This window comes from Berghia stephanieae, chromosome 15 (genome assembly GCF_034508935.2).
Source record: "Berghia stephanieae isolate SIO BIC M18660-M18661 chromosome 15, UCSD_Bste_1.3, whole genome shotgun sequence".
Lineage (NCBI taxonomy): Eukaryota > Metazoa > Mollusca > Gastropoda > Nudibranchia > Aeolidiidae > Berghia > Berghia stephanieae.
In genome coordinates this window covers 18,583,629-18,591,128 of record NC_088374.1, presented here as the reverse complement: position 1 = coordinate 18,591,128, position 7,500 = coordinate 18,583,629, and the positions used below count along the sequence as shown (strand labels likewise).

General features: G+C 42.3%; 1 protein-coding gene across 1 annotated transcript in view; it reads right to left on the bottom strand.

The window, feature by feature from the left end:
- LOC144960592 (uncharacterized) overlaps positions 1-7,500 on the bottom strand; it is a 19,589-nt gene that overhangs the window by 8,218 nt on the left and 3,871 nt on the right. The gene's annotated exons all lie outside the window — the stretch shown is intronic.

Here is a 7,500-nt window from a genome sequence, read left to right as displayed (position 1 = left end):
TTATAATAGACCGAATATATATATTTTTTAACGATAACTACTATGTTACTAGTGTGCATCTTGTGTGAGTGTGTCTATGTCAATATTGTATTGTTAACAATGTATAACCAAATGACAAATTGCAACTTTTTTCGGGACAATAAAGATATATTATTATTATTATTATTATTATTATTATTATTATTATTATTATTATTATTATTATTATTATTATTATTATTATTATTATTATTATTATATCCTTTGTTTTATGTGCGGCGGCTATTAGGTATGCGGTCTTGTTGTAAAATTGTAAAATATCGCCTAACAGGCGTCATGTCTCGTCCAACATGATAGGCCTTGCTATTGGCTAGGGACACCTTATAAAGCTACTTTGAGCACATATGTGACCCATCGTCTCAAAACGGTATTATGTCGAAACGAACAAGATGCTTAAATGCCGAATGAAATGTTAAACTGGTCAAAAATATAAATTGTTGGCATTAGCACCCTAAAATACGGTATCCATTCTCCTCAATAAAACATACAAACTCAACACAAGTCTGATATTTCTGGCTATAAATTCAATTTTCAACATCTTAACCAACCCGATTTAATACCGTTTTGAGGCGGAGGGTCACATATTGTGGATATTGCGCAATATAAAAGCCCAAGTAAACAAAGAATAAATTAAATTATCTTAATTTACTATGTTTTGTTTGACATTTTCAACAATAAAATATCTGGCAACCATGCATGGGATAGGCTATGTCCATCAATATAAAACTTCTAGTCTAAAAATAGAGACATGAACGGTGGTATTATTAGGGGAGGGATGAATGGAGATGGGTGGGGGGGGGGGGGGGGGGGGGGGGGGGGGGATAGGGTGAGTCTTGATTGCATCTATTGACTCACTCAATCCTAGAGAATTTTGCTACTTTTCAAAATTGGAAAAAAATTGTATTAAAAATGAGCAGGTATAGGTAGTTTGATCCAACTATCATTAACATGTAAAAACTAAAAACATTAGCTTTGATACTACATACGCCTATAATTTGTCTCAGAAAAATGTAATAAATAGGCATGGGGTAAAAGTAACCTGGGTAAACTACGGATATAATCGGTGTAAGGGTTGAGTGAGTTGAGTAGCCCCAAGCAATGGCTGCTGTCATTCGACATGCCTGCCTATCTAAATCTCGATTAATTAAGACAGAGAAAAAAACCCAACAAAACAAGGCTGTTACAGACCAAATGCGGCTATGTGGTCTAGTGGTATGACACTCGCTTTCGGATCGGAAGGTCCTGGGTTCGAGCCTCGCTCGGCGCATAGTTGAGTCCTTGGAGAAGGCTCTTTACTCACATTCTCTCACCGTACTCAGGTGTAAAATGAGTACCTGGCCGTTAACAGCGTTGTATCTGTCCCAAAAATTTGCAATATCGCCTGACAGGCGTCATGTCTCGTCCTACATGTTATGTGTTGCTGTTGGCCAGGGACCCCTTGTAAAGCGCTTTGATCACGTTTAGTGGATATTGCGCTATATAAAGCTCAAGTTTACTCTTTATTTTATGCACAGCGGCTTTTATGTGATCTTGTGGTATGGCACTCGCTTTGGGATAGGATCGGAAGGTCCTCTTGGGTTCGAGCCTCGTTCAATGCATATGTAGTTGAGTCCCTGGAAAAGGCTCGACTCTTGACTCATATTCTCTCACTGTAGTCCAGGTGTAAAATGATCCAGTAGTACCTGGCCGTTAACAGCGTTTTCTCTATCGGAAACAATGAATTGTAAAATATCGCCTAATAGGCGTCATGTGTCGTCCTTCATGTAAAGTGTCGCTGTTGGCCGGAGATCCCATGTAAAGCGATTTGAGCACGTTTAGTGGATATTGCGCTATATAAAAGCTACTATAAACTGACTATCGTCCAGCAGCTTCTAATGGTGCTCCCACTACCATGTTATGACGATCGACTCACTCAGCAAATTCCTCACCGCACTCGTGCACCGTCACAAACATGCCCGGAAGCTTCGGCACAATACACCGTTCAACTAGATGCTTTGCGGTTTCGAGTTCGTTCCCACATCGGGTACATGTAGGACAGGTGGAAAGTCCCCACTGATGAAGCGATTTTGCCGTTAGGCAGATTTCTCGACCGAAGCCGATTCGTTACCACCCAGTGTCTACTCTTACTGGTGGAAAAGCCTGGCAACTTCTCGCCTAGTTTAGAGGAGTGTATGTACCCGCCCCCTCGAGGGATTGAATTCGTCCATCCCGACTTCGGACTCGTATATATGCATCTCTGTCCGGAGTCAGGGAATCTGCGTACAAGGGTTCATCATCATTGCCTTTTTCACCCTGGGTCAGGGTATAGGCCACAGACAAACAGTTTCCATCCTTCTCTATCCTGAGCCAACTTTTTTATCTCATTCCAGGTCTTACCACTTCTCTGTATATCAGCTTCTTTAATTCTTCTCCATGTTCCTCGTGGCCTTCCCTTGATCTTCTGCCCTGAGGGTTCCAGTCCAATACTTTCTTTGTTATAGTTGAGTCATTCTTTCTAAGCGTGTGTCCAATCCACCTCCATCGTCTTCTTCCTATATCCTCTCCCACTGGTTTCTGCTGTGTTCTTTTCCATACTTCTTCATTTTTTATTCTATCCATCCATTTTATTCTGAGTAGCTTACGCATGCACCTGTTTACAAAAATCTGTACCCTCCTTATACATGCCTGTGATGTTTTCCAAGTTTCACATCCATACAGTAGGACAGACTTCACGTTTGAGTTGAAAAGTCTTAGCTTTAGTTGAAGGGAGATATCTTTAGTTCTCCAAACTCTGTTCAAAGATGTGAATGCAGCCTGTGCCTTTCCTATTTGTGCTTTCACCTCTGCTTCCGTGCCTCCATCCTTGTCAATTATACTTCCGAGATAGCAGAAAGTGTCTATATCTTCGAGTTCCTGATCTTTTACTTTGATCTGCTCCCTTTGACGCGTACCTATCCTCAAGACCTTTGACTTTGCAGGGTGTATTCTTAGACCAATTGATTCCGAGAGGCTGTTTATAATTGTGGTTTTTGCTTGCATCTGGTCCTGGGTGTGGGACAAAAGAGCCAGATCATCTGCAAAATCCAGATCATCCAACTGTGTCCAGGGGGTCCACTGTATCCCATTTCTTCTCCCTTTGGAGGTTTCCTTCATTAGCCAATCAATGGCAAGGATGAACAGGAATGGAGAGAGCAAGCATCCCTGCTTGACACCAGTCTTAATTTCAAAGCTGTCAGTAAGCTGATCTTCATGTACAACCCTGCAACTTGATCCTTCATACATTTCCTTAACGAGGTTTACTATCTTTTCAGGGAGTCCATAATGTGCCAGAATTTTCCACAATGTTGCTCTGTCAATACTGTCGAAAGCCTTCTCGTAATCCAGAAAGTTGACAATAAGAGGAGAGTTCCATTCTATAGACTGTTCCACTATGACTCGCAGAGAGGCAATCTGGTCGGTGGTTGAACGGTTTTTCCGAAAACCTGCCTGTTCGTCCCGCAGTTTAGCATCTGTTGCATTCTTAATTCTCTCTAAAATAATACGGTTGAAAACCTTTCCTGGGATAGAAAGAAGAGTGATGCCTCGATAATTATTACAATTACTGAGGTCCCCTTTCTTTGGAAGCTTGATAAGATGTCCTTCCTTCCAATCCTTTGGGAATATCCCGTCATTCCAGATTCTCTCAAATAGTGGGTGCAGGGCCTCAGCATTTCTTTCCGCATCAACTTTTAGAGCCTCCGGTGGAATCTGGTCTGGTCCAGCAGCTTTCCCCCTTTTCATCTTGTTAATGGCACCCACAATCTCTGCTATCGATGGTGGATCACAGCTAATTGGTAGCTCATTCCTTGCAGGCAAAATTTCTGGCTGGTTGTCTGGTGGTGGTCTGTTCAGAAGGCAGTTGAAATGTTCCCTCCATCGTTCAGATTGAGCCTCTTTTCCAAAAATAGTTTTCCCATCTTTGTCTTTGACTGGTACTCTGGTTTCCCATATTTTCCAGCAAGTGTCTTGGTAGTTTGATAAAGGATCCTCATGTGTCCTCCAGTCGCTGCTGCTTCTGCTTTCTCTGCAAGTCTGTTCATGAATGCTTCCTTGTCTTTCTTCACAGATCTTTTGACTTCCTTAGCTATGGCTCGATACTGCTCTTGTGCATCCAGTCTTGAAGCCCTTGTTCGGCTTGCATTCACTTGTTCCTTCCTTGTTCTCCTCTTTTCAATAAGGTCCAAGGTGGTTGGACTTATCCATTCTTTATGTTCCGATTTCTTTAACCCCAATACCTCGTGGCAAGCTGTTATGTAGACTTCCTTGATCTTTGCCCAATGTGACTCTACATCTATGTCCTCCTCGAGCTCAGTAAGAGGTTGGAATCTATTACTCAATTGTAGTTTGAATTCCTCATTCTTTTCCCCATCAAGTGCATTCACCTCGAATTTTCTTCTTGTATGTGATCTGGCCCCGTGTTTTCTGAGTCGGAGCTTAAGCTTTGCCAATAGCAGGTGGTGGTCTGATCCAACATCTGCCCCTCTCCGTACTGTCACATCTTCCAATGAACGTCTGAATCTACGAGAGATACAAAAATGATCAATCTGATTCTCTGTCACACCATCTGGTGAGACCCAAGTTGCTTTGTGGATCCTCTTATGGGGGAACACTGATCCTCCAATCACCAAACTGTTAAATGCACAGAAATTTGCAAATCTCTCACCATTATCATTCATTTCTCCCATGCCATGACGTCCCATGATACCTTCATAGCCTACGTTATCCTGTCCCACTTTTGCATTAGCATCTCCCATCAATATGTTGATGTCTTTCCTTGGCAACTTGTCAATGACTTGTTGTAGCAGACCATAAAATGTATCTTTGTCCTCATCTGTTGCATCATTTGTTGGGGCATAGATCTGTACAATGTTCATGCTGATCTTCTTACTCCGTGTTGTAAAGGACGCCATGATGATCCTTTCTCCGCATTGTTCCCATCCTCTCAGTGACTTCTGGGCAAACTTGCTTAGAATTATTCCTACTCCCTGTGTATGAATCCCGTCCCCTCTCCCTGAATATAAAATCTTCTCCCCAGACTTGAGGTGTTTCTGTCCGGATTGTATCCAGTGGGTTTCGCTTACTCCAAGTATATGCAGCCTGTATCTTCTCATCTCAGTCACAACTTGAGAGCTTTTTCCTGCTTCATACATGGTGCGAACGTTCCACGACGCAATTCGAAGCTGCTTGTTTGGCGAAGACGTCATCGGGTCAGCAGAGTCCTTTCGGCTTTGTCTGTTGTCCTTCATAAATTCTGTAATTCCAGAAACTCTTCGGTCGCCCAAGCTAAAAAAAGGATTTGGTTTGTCTGTCTGTGTTTCAGTAACGGTTTGAGTTTAACGGAAAGGGGTGTTAACCCTTTGCCAACCCCCAACCTGGAGGACCAGGTGACTCAAAGATGGGAGAATCACACACCATTAGTCGCCTTTTACGACACGCTGGCTTGGCGTTGGGCTATTCTTGACCCTCTCAGTTGAGGGACCCCGGACACCACACGGGGGCGTACAAGGGTTGCCGGGACTTATTTCGGCTCGAAACGGGGACGGAAGTGAATAAGGCAGTCCTTCAGAACCATTAAGAGTCCGTGGAGCCGGAGTTTATCCCGTTGTCTTTAAATGGACAATTACAATTGCTTGCTATCCTTTGGATAGGACGCTACTCCAACGCAAAAGTAATTTCCACCAGATGCAACAGACCTAGCTACTCAATCCCTTTTTGATGGACATGGGGTGGGGCGGGGGCGGTGCGGGGGTAAGGGTGGGGGTTGGAATATAATCTTGATCTATTCATCCGGGATTAAGCTCTGTTCCTTTGTGTGTGAATCTAGTGCTCTACTAACTGAGCTATCGGGACCCCTTAATTAAGCTTTATATAGCGCAATATCCACTAAATGTGCTCAAAGCGCTTTACAAGGGGTCCCTGATCAACAGCAACATTTAACATGTAGGACGGGACATGACGCCTGTTAGGCGATATTGCAATTTTTCGGACAAAGACAACGCTCATTTTACACCTGAGTACGGTGAGAGAATGTGAGTAAAGAGCCTTTTCCAAGGACTCAACTATGCGCCGAGCGCGAGGCTCGAACCCAGGACCTTCCGATCCGAAAGCGAGTGTCATAGCACTACACCAAATAGCCGCACTCTATTTTGAAACATGCTGGTGTATTGAAGTGAAATCGAATTCACGCCGCTTTCACAACGTTTATAAATCGAGTCAATGACAGAAAACATACAAAAAATCTAATTTAAATCTTGGAGAAAAATTGAGAAAAAAAAACATTTCAAATGATTGGTTGGTACGTACCGACGTGCACTTATTTACAGGTCTGATAGCCCAATTCCTTATGGGCTCATTGTTGTAATGGAAAATTTTTTTTAAATGACGTAAAATATTGTTCTTTACAATAATGGTAAACTAGGCCAATAAGTGGGTTCGCATGTCAGACCTGTATATATGTACACGTCGGTACGAAAAATATTGTTCATTACAACAATGATAAACCAGGCCCATAAGTGGGTTCGGAAGTCAGACCTGTATATAGGTATGTACACGTCGGTACGCAAAATATTGTTCATTACAACAATGGTAAACTTGGCCCAGAAGTGGGTTTGGATGTCAGACCTGTATATATGTACAGGTCGGTACGAACGGAGTGAAATCTCCCCACTTCAAAGGAAAAATGAATTGGAAAAAAGCAAATCACGTTTTCAGACGATTCCATTAAAGTTAATTTGTTAAAAGCCTTTGGGCTAAATTCTAAAAATAATGTCGGATATCAATAATAAATACGAGGATGGTGATGAGGAGGAGGATGATGAGGATGAATAGGAGGAGGAGGAGGAGGAGGAGGAGGAGGAGGAGGAGGAGGAGGAGGAGGATTATCATGATGATAATAATGATGAAAATACTAATGATGATGATGATGATGATGATGATGATGATGATGATGATGATGATGATGATGATGATGATGATGATGATAATAATAATACAATATTAATAATAATCAAAATAACAATTATAATATATCATCATCATCATCATCATCATCATCATCATCATCATCATCATCATCATCATCATCATCATCGTCATCATCATCATCGTCGTCGTGGACATTATCGTCATCACTATCATCATCAACGTTGTCGTCATCTTCGACAACAGCAGTATCATCATCTTTATCTTTTTCTTATTTATTTATTTTGAACTTTAGTATCATTCCTTCCCTATCGTTAAATACCCCAGTTCACCATAACACGGCCAGTGCGCTTCATCGGTGGGGTCTTTCTGACTGTCCAACATGTACCCGCCGCTGTGGGCAAGAACCTGAGATGGCAGAGCATCTAGTCGAACGGTGTGTTGTGACGATGCTACCGGGCGATATCGCGACGGTGCACGAGTGCGGATCGGACTTTGCTGATTGGGTCGATCGTCATAACA